Source organism: Balaenoptera acutorostrata, chromosome 3 (assembly GCF_949987535.1).
Source record: "Balaenoptera acutorostrata chromosome 3, mBalAcu1.1, whole genome shotgun sequence".
NCBI lineage: Eukaryota > Metazoa > Chordata > Mammalia > Artiodactyla > Balaenopteridae > Balaenoptera > Balaenoptera acutorostrata.
This window is the reverse complement of record NC_080066.1, coordinates 74,340,363-74,352,174: the sequence shown is the minus strand read 5'-3', so window position 1 is coordinate 74,352,174 and position 11,812 is coordinate 74,340,363. Positions and strand designations below refer to the sequence as shown.

The 11,812-nt window shown below is 48.2% G+C and overlaps 1 long non-coding RNA gene across 1 annotated transcript in view; it reads left to right on the top strand.

Annotated features, from left to right (window-relative positions):
• The first annotated feature begins 868 nt into the window (after positions 1 to 868).
• LOC130707679 (uncharacterized) overlaps positions 869 to 11,812 on the top strand; it is a 77,335-nt gene continuing 66,391 nt past the window's right edge. The window contains exons 1-4 of the long non-coding RNA XR_009007687.1: positions 869 to 929; positions 1,663 to 1,684; positions 2,011 to 2,154; positions 3,932 to 4,174. This is a non-coding gene — a long non-coding RNA (uncharacterized LOC130707679). The remainder of the gene's footprint in view (positions 930 to 1,662; positions 1,685 to 2,010; positions 2,155 to 3,931; positions 4,175 to 11,812) is intronic.

Sequence of the window (11,812 nt, the reverse complement as noted above, 5' to 3'; positions counted from 1 at the left end):
TCTTGATGGGATGTTGCTTTTATGATGTATACTTTAGGCTTAAATTTTTTTTGGTCTGATAGAAATATTGCTAGGCATATGTATTAGTTTCCCATGGCTGCCATAACAAATTACCACAAACTGGGTGACTCAAACCACAGAAATTTATTTTCTCATGTTTCTGGAGGCTAAATGTCAGTAACAAGGTATTAGTAGGGCTGTGCTCCCTCCTAATCCTGTAGGAGAGGATCCCTCCTTGCCTCTTCCAGCTTCAGGTAACCCTTGGTATTCCTTGGCTTGTGGCAGCATAACTCCAATCTGGGTCTCCACAACCACATGGCCATCTTTCTATGTGTCTGTGTGTCTCTTTTCTCATAAGGACACCAATCATATTGGATTAAGGATCCATCCTACTCCAGTATGACCTCATCTTAACTAATTACATCTGCAATGACTATTTCCAAATAAGGTCACATTCTGAGGGGCTGGGGGTTAGAACTTCAACATATTGTTTTGGGGGACACAACTCAATCCATAACCACACGTTTATTTTTGGTTTGCATTGGATGGATATATCTTTTTCTAACTTTTTACTTTCAATCTTTCTTTGTGGTTTTGCTTTAGGTATACTTCTTATAAACTTTGTTCATTTTTTATCTAATCTGCAAGTCTATCTTTTAATAGGTTATCTGTTTACATTTATTATAATGACTAATATATTTTAACTTATTTCTGCCATATTTAGTTTTCTATTTACCACCCCTTTTCTTTGCTTCATTGTTATTTTCCTTTCCAGCTAGCCTAGACTCCCCCCACAAAGCAGAGTCTGAGACAAGGGCTTGTTGGCAGCATATTTTAGGAAATGATTCAAGGAAGAGCAGAGGAGGGGGCTGAATAGAAAGCTGATCACCACCATGAGCAAAGGGACCCACTACGGACCCTCAGAGGAGGTATATAGAATGCAGCCTTGTCTATAAAGATGTTAATATTGTTTTTTGAATGTGGCTGTATCATTTTAATTTTCTCTTTATATATCATATATCAGTGTTATGTGTTTGAAGCAGAGGGTAGTCCTCCCAGCATGAACTTACATCACTGTCTTGGCTGTCTGTCATTTAACTTTCACATAATCCTATGAGGCACTTTATCACCTCCATTTTAGAGAAACTGAGTCTCAGAGAGGTGAAGTAACTTGCCTGAAGTCACACAGCCAAAAAGGGATGGAGCCAGAACTCATACTCTGGTCTGTTTGATTCCACAGCCATTCCTCTTAACCACAAGCTCTACTGCGTTATGTGGTGTTGGGTGCGAGTCGAAGCTAGCCCATGTTTACTTGAGTTTCAGTGGCACCTCTTATCTCAACCTCATCAGTCCTCACATGGGGTACAGTTCTTCCCTGAAGAAGAGCAAGCTACCGGACACCAAGCTACTAGATGGTTATCTGTGTGGTTTGACCCCATCTCTGTCCAAACAGGAGTATTCTAGAGAGACCCTGAAAATTACAGAAGCAAAGAGATTTCATAATCTTTATTAAAGAAGGGTTTTTGTTTTTGTTTCTGTTTTGGGCCCACAGCTCTATCTACTCCCCACAGAGTGTGGATTACTAGGTAAATCAGGTAGTTATTGCCTAAGTCAGGGACTACTGTGATTGAGAAATTAACCATGTCTGTTTTTCTTCTGCAGGCTCACTCGAAAAGAATGTGAGGTATTTTCCCCTCTTCCTCTCCAGAGGCCCCTGTGTTTTGGAGGGCTGGGCTTCTCTTGCCCCATGGAAAAGTCAAAGGCCTTAGATTTTCTAAGGGTCTGGAGACTTAACACTACTTGTTAGAGATGGAGAGGGCTGGGGAGGGGGCCTGGGACCCAGAGGTCATTAAGGGCTGGCAGGACCCTTGAGTGCTGGGCCTCCACCAGGCACTCTGGAGGTGGCAGGGCCTTTGGGGAGGGCCTAAGAAGGGGGAAGAGATGTCTGGGGGCCCTTGGTTTGGAGACGTTGCTGTGGGCAGCAACAGCAGCCTCTAACTGATCTACTAGGGCTTGGACCATAGGCAACTCAGCAGTGACCATCACAGACCTGGTGCCCTTCGCCAAGTTTCGGGAATCCTGAAGTACTCGGAGTTCTGCATGGAAGGAGAGTGAAGGGCCCTGAAAAGTGGGATTGAATTATCTGAGGTCCTGGTAGGTGGGGGTCTAAGTATGATTTAATTTGATTTACAAAATTCGTGAAATGTGTCATGGAACACATTCCTAAATGTTGTGGAACAATTTATATCAGTTACGCTAATAATGACCAAATCCTGAGGGAATTTTTCTAACATATTTGGTAAAACAGGTCTTACTATTTTTTTAATCTTTTGGAAATGGTTGATCAATAACTGACAGGATATAACTATTCCAAGCCCTTCTTCTGGTAAAAATATCCTCATTCTGGTCATTTAAATTCCAAATTACCTCCAGATGAGGCTTTAAAAACACCCTGTGATTAAATCCACACCAAATGGAGTTTCTGTGGGAACCTTTGCTGATTCAGAGGGACGACCTGTGAGTTTTTTGAAAGGCCCGGGATCTGGACTGGGCTAGAAATGAGACTTGGGGCCGAGGAACCCGTGACTCAGCCTTGGGGCCCCCGGCCCCGGACGCTTGCCCAGAGCTGAACGTTCGACTGAAAGGCCTTAGAAGGAGCGCGCCGGGAATCTCTCCGGAATCTCACGACCCTTTCTCACCTACCCTTATTAGACAGAGCTGCAGGTCTCACGACCCTTTCTCACCTACCCTTATTAGACAGAGCTGCAGGGGTGGGACTGACAGGCATTAGGTTGGGCCTGCGGGTTGGGAGCGAGCCAGTGCCTGAGTCTGTGCATCTGTGTGTGTCTGTGTTTGAGTCTGCGTGTTTGTCTCTGCGTGTGTGTGTGTGTGTGTGTGTGTGCGCGCGCGTGTGTGCGTCCTTGGCAGGAAGAGGGGGTCAGGAAGGCCCTTGATTCTAGGTTGCCTAAGAGAAGGTAGTTCACAGCACAGGTGTCTAGATTTCTTGGACCAGAAGCCCGCCAGGGGCTCGCAGACCACCTGTAGCCCAGCACACGTGGCTCTGGCCTGTGTTGCGGGCAAGGAACAGGATCTTCTTTTTAGCTGAGAGCGGTGGGGACAAGAAAGAGCAGAGTGGAGAGTGTGGGGTGAGCCGGCCAGCACCCTGGGCAAGGGGATGGGGAAACCGAGGCGGGGAGGGCAAACTTTACGCCAAAGCCCTCAGAACAACGGGTTAATTTCCAGACGGAGGGCTGAGCTTTGCGGCGCCCCGCCCCCCCCATGGTGTGCGCACGCGCTGACGCCAGGCCCCGCCCCCGCGCCCATTTCTCTCCAGTTCCCCGCGCACCTGAGGGACGCTGCTACCGGTGCTGCGGAATGCCGGAAGGGGCACCGTTATTTTCGAGCTCTGCTTTTGTTAGGCATTCTGCTGGGCACATGCCACTTGGGAACTCATTGAATGTGCTTGGTGACTGTAACCTACGGTTTGTTATCCCTATTTTACAGGTGAGGAAACTGATGCCCAGAGAGGGGAAGTGGGTTGCTCAAGAGAACGGGCTGATGAGTGTCAGAGCTGAGGCAGGAGCCGTGTGTGCTGAAGGCAGAGTCTTACCTGACAGCACTCTACCTGTGGATTGCCCATCTACATTTAGAAGTGCGCGTAGGCACGCGCTCACACACGCACGCAAGCAAGCGCGCGCCTTGAGGGCCCACTTATGGAAGACGGATGGCCCAGACAGCAAGGGGTTCCACTTTATGGTGGTCTCTATTTATGATACACACAAAACAACAACAAAACTGTAGGCCTAGTGAAAGTTAGCCATTCTTTTACACCCCTCTCCTCTTTCTGGGGATGGAAAATAGTCTCTAATTAGCATAGTGTTAAGAGCCTGAGCTTTGGAATCAGCCTGTGATTTCATTTTCCATTTATTAGGTCTGTGACCCTGATGACTCAGCCTTTCAACGTCTTCATCTTAAAAATGGCATGATAGTATTTACCTTATTGGCTGTTTTGTGGATTAAATGAGGCCATGCCCATGGATGAACAATGTTGGATGCCCAATAATCAACCAGTAATTGAAAGCTTTAATTATTCACAATAACAATGGTGGTAGCAACAAAAGCAGCCAAAGCACCTGGATGATCACAGAAGCATCTGGATGATCACAAAAGCAAGGTGAGCTTGGTCCTCTGTAGCAACAGAGGGTGTGACATTTGTGTTTTTGTCAAAAGTATGGAGGGGTGCCAAAAGCAGGGAGAAAGAGGTGGTGAGCAGCCTGCTGACTGGCCTGGATGAGGGAGGGGACGGACATCAGGGACCCTTAACCTTGAGGTGGAAAGTTCTATGATTGATCTGGATGGGTGTCTCTAGCCTCCAATTCCTCTGTTCTCGGAGTTTTTTTCTTTGTTGTTGTTGTTTTAATTTATTTTTGGCTGCATTGGTTCCTCATTGCTGCGCGGGCTTTCTCTGGTTGAGGTGAGCAGAGGCTACTCTTCGTTGCAGTGTGTGGGCTTCTCATTGCGGTGGCTTCTCTTGTTGTGGAGCACGGGCTCTAGGCGTGTGGGCTTCAGTAGTTGTGGCACGTGGGCTCAGTAGTTGTGCCTCATGGACTTTAGAGCGCAGGCTCAGTAGTTGTGGCGCACGGGCTTAGTTGCTCCGTGGCATGTGGGATCTTCCCAGACCAGGGCTCGAACCCGTGTCTCCTGCATTGGCAGGCGGATTCTTACCCACTGCGCCACCAGGGAAGCCCTGTTCTCAGAGTTTTAATTGAGCACACCAAGTACTCGGCATTGATAAAGATACGACAAGTGTGACCCAAAATAAGGGCTGGAAGCCAGTACTGGGAGGGAAGGTAAAGGAAGGGGGGCAGCCTGGCACCAGGTGCCAGAGCGTGTCTGCCCTTTGTCCCCATCACCTGTCAGCTGGGAATTCTGCACGTCATCAGTGCAGTGGAGTATGACCAGCCCAGAGTCAAGACCCTGTTATGGACCAGCCGTGGCTTCTGTCAACACCAGTGTGTCTCAAGGGGGAAGCATTTTTAATGGTTTTAATGGTCTTGATTAACAGAAAAGATCCTTAAACATTTTTAAAACGTATATTAAAACAATACAGAAAAAGTATGAAAGTAAATAGAGTGATGTAGATTTTTCAGGATGTATATATTATATACATACATACATATATGTATACATATACATACATATTAACCTTTTATTATGGAAGTTTTCAAACAGACATAAAAGTGGCACAAATACCATGGTGAACCCCCATGTACTCACGATCAGCCTTCAACAACTGGAGTAGTGGGTATGTGAGAGCTCCAATGAAAACAACATAGCTTTTAACATTTTTCCAATATGTTAATGAGCTCCAGTGGCCCCGTAATGCAAATGTGTTAAACCTCCTGGTAGCCAAGCACCCCAAATTACTCCCCATCTCATTCCCCAGCTGCCTTGAGCCCTTATCTGAATGAAGTAAGAAAGACATCAGTGAATTAACTTGCCCAAAATCATACAGGAAGCTTGGCTAGTGCCTGAAACAAAGGAGGTACTCCTCCAGAATTGAAAAAACAACCATTATAGTAGAATAAGAACTAATGTTTATTGAGCACTTACTATGTGCCAGCCTCCCTTCTTGCCGCTCTACCTGTATTAGCTCACTGAATTCTCACACCAGACCTGTAATGTGTATCCTCTCTTCATCCCTGTTTTACAAATGAGGAAATCCAACACAAAGAAGTGAAGCCACTTGCCCAACTTCACACAGTTATTTAGAGGCAGAGCAAGGATTTAGACTCAAGCTTCCTGACTCCAGAGCCTGCCTTCTTAACCACACAAACAAAGCCTGACACGGGCAAAATGATTCCTGCTGGGAAAGATGAGTATGGAGAGGAGAGCCTCTTGTATGGAAACAGGCACAGGGCTAAACATTTCTCTGTGACGTCCTAACAATCCCGGCCACAGAGCCTGTGGACCTCATTGGTGAGAATGTCAGCATTCTTCCTGAATGAGGAGCCATCCTGGTTTCCTCAGTGCCAGGCCTTGAGTGAGAGTCACGTTTTGAAAATATAAATACCTTATGTGTAAAAAATATTCATAGAAAAAAGTCAGGGAAAATATCCACCAAGTATTAACAAATGCTGGTTCTCACCCACAGTGAGATAGGGTCAGGGGGATGATCGGGATTTTTCTTTTCTTTTTGTTCATCTCAATTTTCTAATTTTTCTACAGTGAATATGAGTTATTTGTGTTACAGAGAGTAAAGGAAGGGAAGAGAAAAATATAAAAGAAGGGAAAATGGTACTCTCAAGTGGCCTTCAGCACTTTGGGGCTGGGATGGGGACGAGGCAGCAGGTGGAGAGGTTGGGAGCTCCAGGCAATGTGAACATGGGCGGCGGGGGACGCTAGGCACCAGCTCGGGTTAGGGCCCGACTGGATTTAAAGGTAACGGCGCGTGGGGCTCCCACTGCGTCCTCAAAGGACCTGGTGGCCCTCAAAGGCCACAGCAAGTCAGCTTGTTTAAAAATACGCACTGCTGCCCAGCTCTGGTTTCTGGAGGGGCCTGGTGAGCCGGGAAGCAGTCGCAGCCTGACACCTCCGGGCCCACACTCATTTGGCAGATGCTCCAGGGATGGGGCTGTTTATTCTCAAACGCTGCATCTTTGGGATTAAAAATAACCCTCCCCTTCGCTTGGCTTGGCTTGGCTTGGCTTGGCTTGGCTTGACTGTTCTATCCCTGCCCTGGTGGCAGAGATGGGCGAAATGATCCCAGACTTAGGTGTTTTCAGCCTGGACAGACCTTCTACCCACCATGGTCCCCTGCCCAGCAAGCTACCCTCCATCATTAGCCCTTGATTAAAAAGGGGGGGAAAGCAAGGAGTTTGCAGTGTCTACCAGGTAGGAAAGTGACAAAGCCTCGCTGGTATAGCCATGCAGATGCCACTAAAATAGCAACAGAGTGCTCTTAAAGCGAAAGTGCCAGGCCCTTTATCAGCTATTTATTTATCACCTGTTAAGCACCATACACGTGTGAGTTCTGCTGCAGCATGAGGTAGGATCTGAGGGTGACACAAGGGACAACTTGTCCCCAAATATCTATGCCAGTTAAAAATTCCACAATTAGATTACTCCTTTCAGACCAGAAAGTTGTGCCCCCATAGCCCCGTTAAAATGTGGGGGAGGGTTGGTGCTGGGGATTAAAAGTAAGATTTTCTTAGGTTGGTAAAGATCGTTTCAATTTAGAAATCTTACACATACAGGGGCTCACTTCCATTCTGATCCTCAGTCTTGGGGCCGAGGGTCCACAGGTGGGTATGATTTGTCTCCTTTATAGAAGAGCCTCAGAGAGATGAAGGCAGTGGAGGGGGTGTGGCTGTGATTGGAACCCATGGCTCCTCCCATCATGGCCCATCAATGACCCCGTTATCTGCTTAGCTCCTCAGGACCCTGAGGAGAGTGGGTGGGAGCACAAGTGCCCTTCAGGAGAAAACCCAGCTCTGGCGATGGGGCGGCAGAGGAGGGGCTGAGAGGCAAAGCCACACCTCACGCCTTCACAGCTTGACCTGTGGCCACCCCGCTTCACAGACATAGAAGGAAGGGTGCTGGAGCTACCCATCCTGCAAACAGGATAACAAAAAGGATTCACCTGGAGTTCCAGCTGCACTTATTTTGTGCTGCTGCCTGAAGCACCGTGTTGAGAACACGACATGATAGATGATTGCTGTCTGCCACTAGTGCCAGATTAGGGCACGCTGAGATGTGTGTTTCAAGTGTTTGCCATCCCTGCCCCCCAGGAACCCCACAGTGAGGATAATGATGGGAGTGGTCCTGCAGGGTAAGGGGTGGAGGGAGGTACGGACCACAGCACCAGACACTTCTTGCCTTAATATCAAGACAACTGCTGACAGCCTGATGCCACTAGCAAATGATGCAGAACCTGATACAGTCCACTCTCCCACCTGGAAAATGAAGTCACAGTGCTCATCTGATGCCCGCTTAGAGGCCTGTGAGACTGGGGAATGCTTTAGAAGCAAGGTGTCCCATCGATCCAAGAAAGCAGTCTGGAGGTTGCAGCCATGCCCCTCTTTGGCCATCGATGTCTTCCTGAGAGTCATTGTGGAGAAGGAACGGGATATCTGAGATGGGTAGAGAGTATTCCAAATGTTTAAGCCCAAGGAGCCCTTTGGGGCCATTGGGAGGGCTCAACATGCTCTTGGGTGGTGGCTCTCATGGCTGGACAAGGAGAAAGAATTAATCTTAGGTGGATAAGACAGCTCCTATAGCCCCCAGTCTTGGGGTTCTCATGGGAAAATGAGGGGCCTGAGTAGCAGGGAGATTGGGCTAGCAGTCACCTCCCCTACATATTATTGACTGTCTTGCTGAGCATCCCTGATTTCCTGCCCTCCTTCCCCAGCTCGGCCTCCTGGAACTCAAGATTTCTTTGCCTCTCTTGCTCTCCTAGGACACCCCACTCAGGCTTATTACCAACTCTGCCTTTCTCAAGCCTCCAAACTCAGTCCCTCATGCCCTTGACTTGATGATCTCAGCTTTTCTATTATAAAGACAAAGCTGAAACCCCCCTTTTTTTTTATCGTAAAAGCAAAACTTTCTTCTTCGCCTCTAGATGTGTCTCTCCCTTCATGTCCTCCATCCTGCTACTGCTGTGAAAGGCCTGTCTCCTCTTTTCCAAGGAGCCGACCCCACCCCACCACTGGTGTCTTTCATCCCATCTACCCGCTGTTCCCTCCTCCAGGATTTTCCAGCTCTTTCTCTGCAGGGACACTGCCCTGCTTTGGAGAGCTTCCTGCACAGGCTGAGACACTGTCTTGCACCCGGGGCCTTTGGAGCCACCTGCCAACCCCTCCCTTCCCTTCACTGCCAAATAAAGGCTTGGTGGGTTGGTTGACTGATTGATAGATTGCTACCAAGGCTGCCTTAGCCTCCCCATCACCACCACCCTTCCTCTGCCTTTGGGCCCCAACACAAAGGGCTTCTTATCACCAAGCCCCTGGGCTCTGGCCAGTCCTGGAGTCTCTTCCCTCCAGCCCACAGACTGCTCACCTGCCTTTTCCTCATGGTTCCCATGCCCCGCATGACCTCGGGCATCCAGGTGTTCCCTGAATTTTGAACATGACTCACCTCAGAATCAGCAGCTCCACACTGAGGAATCTCAACTTGTCACAAAGCCTCTGTTTCCTGTGTTAAACGATGAGGTAACCGTAATACCTGCCTCACAGGGTTATCGTAAAAACAAAATAGGATAATAAGTGCAAAGTACTTAGCATAGTGCTGGATGATATTAAGTGCTCAACAGATAATAGTTATTATTGATTATCTTAAAGAGCTAATGCATCCTCCCATACCTCTGGTTATGGGCAGCTCAGTACATCATTACTTAACCAGTTCACTGTTGGACATCACTCCATTTGTTTAGCAAGTTTCCCTTGATTTTTTGTGTGTTTTTTATTTATTTATTTATTTATTTATTTATTTATTTATTTATTTATTTATTTATGGCTGTGTTGGGTCTTTGTTTCTGTGCAAGGGCTTTCTCTAGTTGCGGCAAGTGGGGGCCACTCTTCATCACGGTGCACGGGCCTCTCACTATCACGGCCTCTCTTGTTGCGGAGCACAAGCTCCAGACGCGCAGGCTCAGTAGTTGTGGCTCACGGGCCTAGTCGCTCCGCGGCATGTGGGATCTTCCCAGACCAGGGCTCGAACCCGTGTCCCCTGCATTGGCAGGCGGATTCTCAACCACTGCGCCACCAGGGAAGCCCTTTTTGTGTGTTTTTTGTTTTGTTTTAAATACTAACAGAATGCAGAGTATGCGCAAGGTACTCTCTTGAGTACTTTACAAATTTTAGTTATTTTAACCTCATGGCAATGCAACGAGGTATCCCTGTCTTAACAGAAGAGGGATAAGTAATTTATCCGAGATCACAGAGTTGTTAAGTGGCACAGCCAGGAATTGAACGCAGGCAGTCTGACTCCTGAATTCTAGTGCTCATCACTATACTCAGCTGCCTGTTAGCTTGCGCTTAATTAAAAAGACATAAATTAACTTCTGCTCGTGCAGGCACTCTGAGGTAACACAGACCAGTCCCCACACTGATTTCATTAAGGTCCAGACACTGCATCTTATTTGTTTCTTCATTCATTCATTTAAAAAGCATGTAAGGAATATTTAGTATGTGGTGGCAATATGACGTGCTGAGGCCCAATGGTAAACAAGACAGGCGTGGCCCGGGCTCTTGCATTGCTGCCAGTACCTCACAGCTGCTGATCGTGCCTGGCACACAGTAGGAGCTCCGAGGACTAGTGTGGGCTGGGTCTCTACGGAAAAACCCCCTCTCCTAGGCGGCCCCAGTCATCCCTGCCCCCAGAGGGGTTACGGCCGGAACACAAGGTTCCACTAGAGGGCGCTGTTCAGTAGCGCTGTCGCGAGGACTCACTTCTGTGCAAGAGGGGGGATTTGAAGGGCAGTGTTGGGGGGTGTTCAGGGAATCCTGGAGGGTTTTAGAGCTGAAAGGATCACTCTCATTTTACCGGAGAGGTCCTACAGCAGGACTATGACCAAGTCCCCTGAGTCCAACACGCTGGTGGCCGCGGCCAACTTCTGGGCCCTGGGGGAACTTCCTGAGATGCACTGCCCACTCCCCTTTTGGGTTCCTACCAGCCAGCCCAGTGCCGGTCCCTCCCTCTCCATGCCTTTCTCAAGGGCATCCCCTTCCCCATCCCCAAAGTCTCACAACCAGGGCTGAGACAAAGGTCTGGTGGAAGAAACAGTGGGCTTCAGGCTTGGAGTAGTTTGGGGTAACCAGGCAAGATGAACCAGTATCACTTGGCCTCCCTGAACTAAACATAGGCGGAGAGAGGAATCCCGTGAGGTAGAAAGCTTGACCCCTGGCCCTATATAGCCTGGGATACAGCCTCTCAGAAAGCTCTGAGGAACTGTCCCGAAGAGAGGAGGGAGGAGACAAGATGTATAACAGTTTTTGCCGGGGAAAAAAACATGCAGTCGAACATCGAAAGATTACTGCTAGTCACAAAAACAGACATCTCAGGTTAGTGATTTTAGTGCTTTTCTGTGTATGGCAAGATGCAAGAGTCTGGGCTTATTGGAATTATTCCTTGATATGCACCTTAACTCTCTAGGGCCAGTAGCCTCTTTTTCTCCACCCTGAATTCCCCTTGGGGCTAGCCGCAGTGGCTGATGGTTTGATGGGGGGGCAACACTCATCTTTTACTGCGATGGCAGGCAGCAGTTTTTTGTTTGTTTGTTTGTTTTTATAATTTTAATTAATTTATTTATTTTTATTTTTGGCTGTGTTGGGTCTTCGTTTCTGTGCGACGGCTTTCTCTGGTTGCGGCAAGCGGGGGCCACTCTTCATCGCGGTGCGCGGGCCTCTCACTGTCACGGCCTCTCCCATTGTGGAGCACAGGCTCCAGACACGCAGGCTCAGTAGTTGTGGCTCACGGGCTTAGTTGCTCCGCGGCATATGGGATCTTCCCAGACCAGGGCTCGAACCCGTGTCCCCTGCATTGGCAGGCAGACTCTCAACCACTGCGCCACCAGGGAAGCCCCAGGCAGCAGTTTTTTGTCCACACACCTTTTGATCACCTTCATTCAGTTCCCCATCCCCCCACCCCCACCTCCGGTAACCACAGATCTGATCTCTTTTTCTATGAGTTTGTTTGTTTTTGAAGTATAATTGACCTACAACACTATGTTAGTTCCTGTTATACAACATAGTGATTCTGTATTTCTATACATTTCAAAATGATCACCATTATAAGTCTAGTTACCATCTGTCAC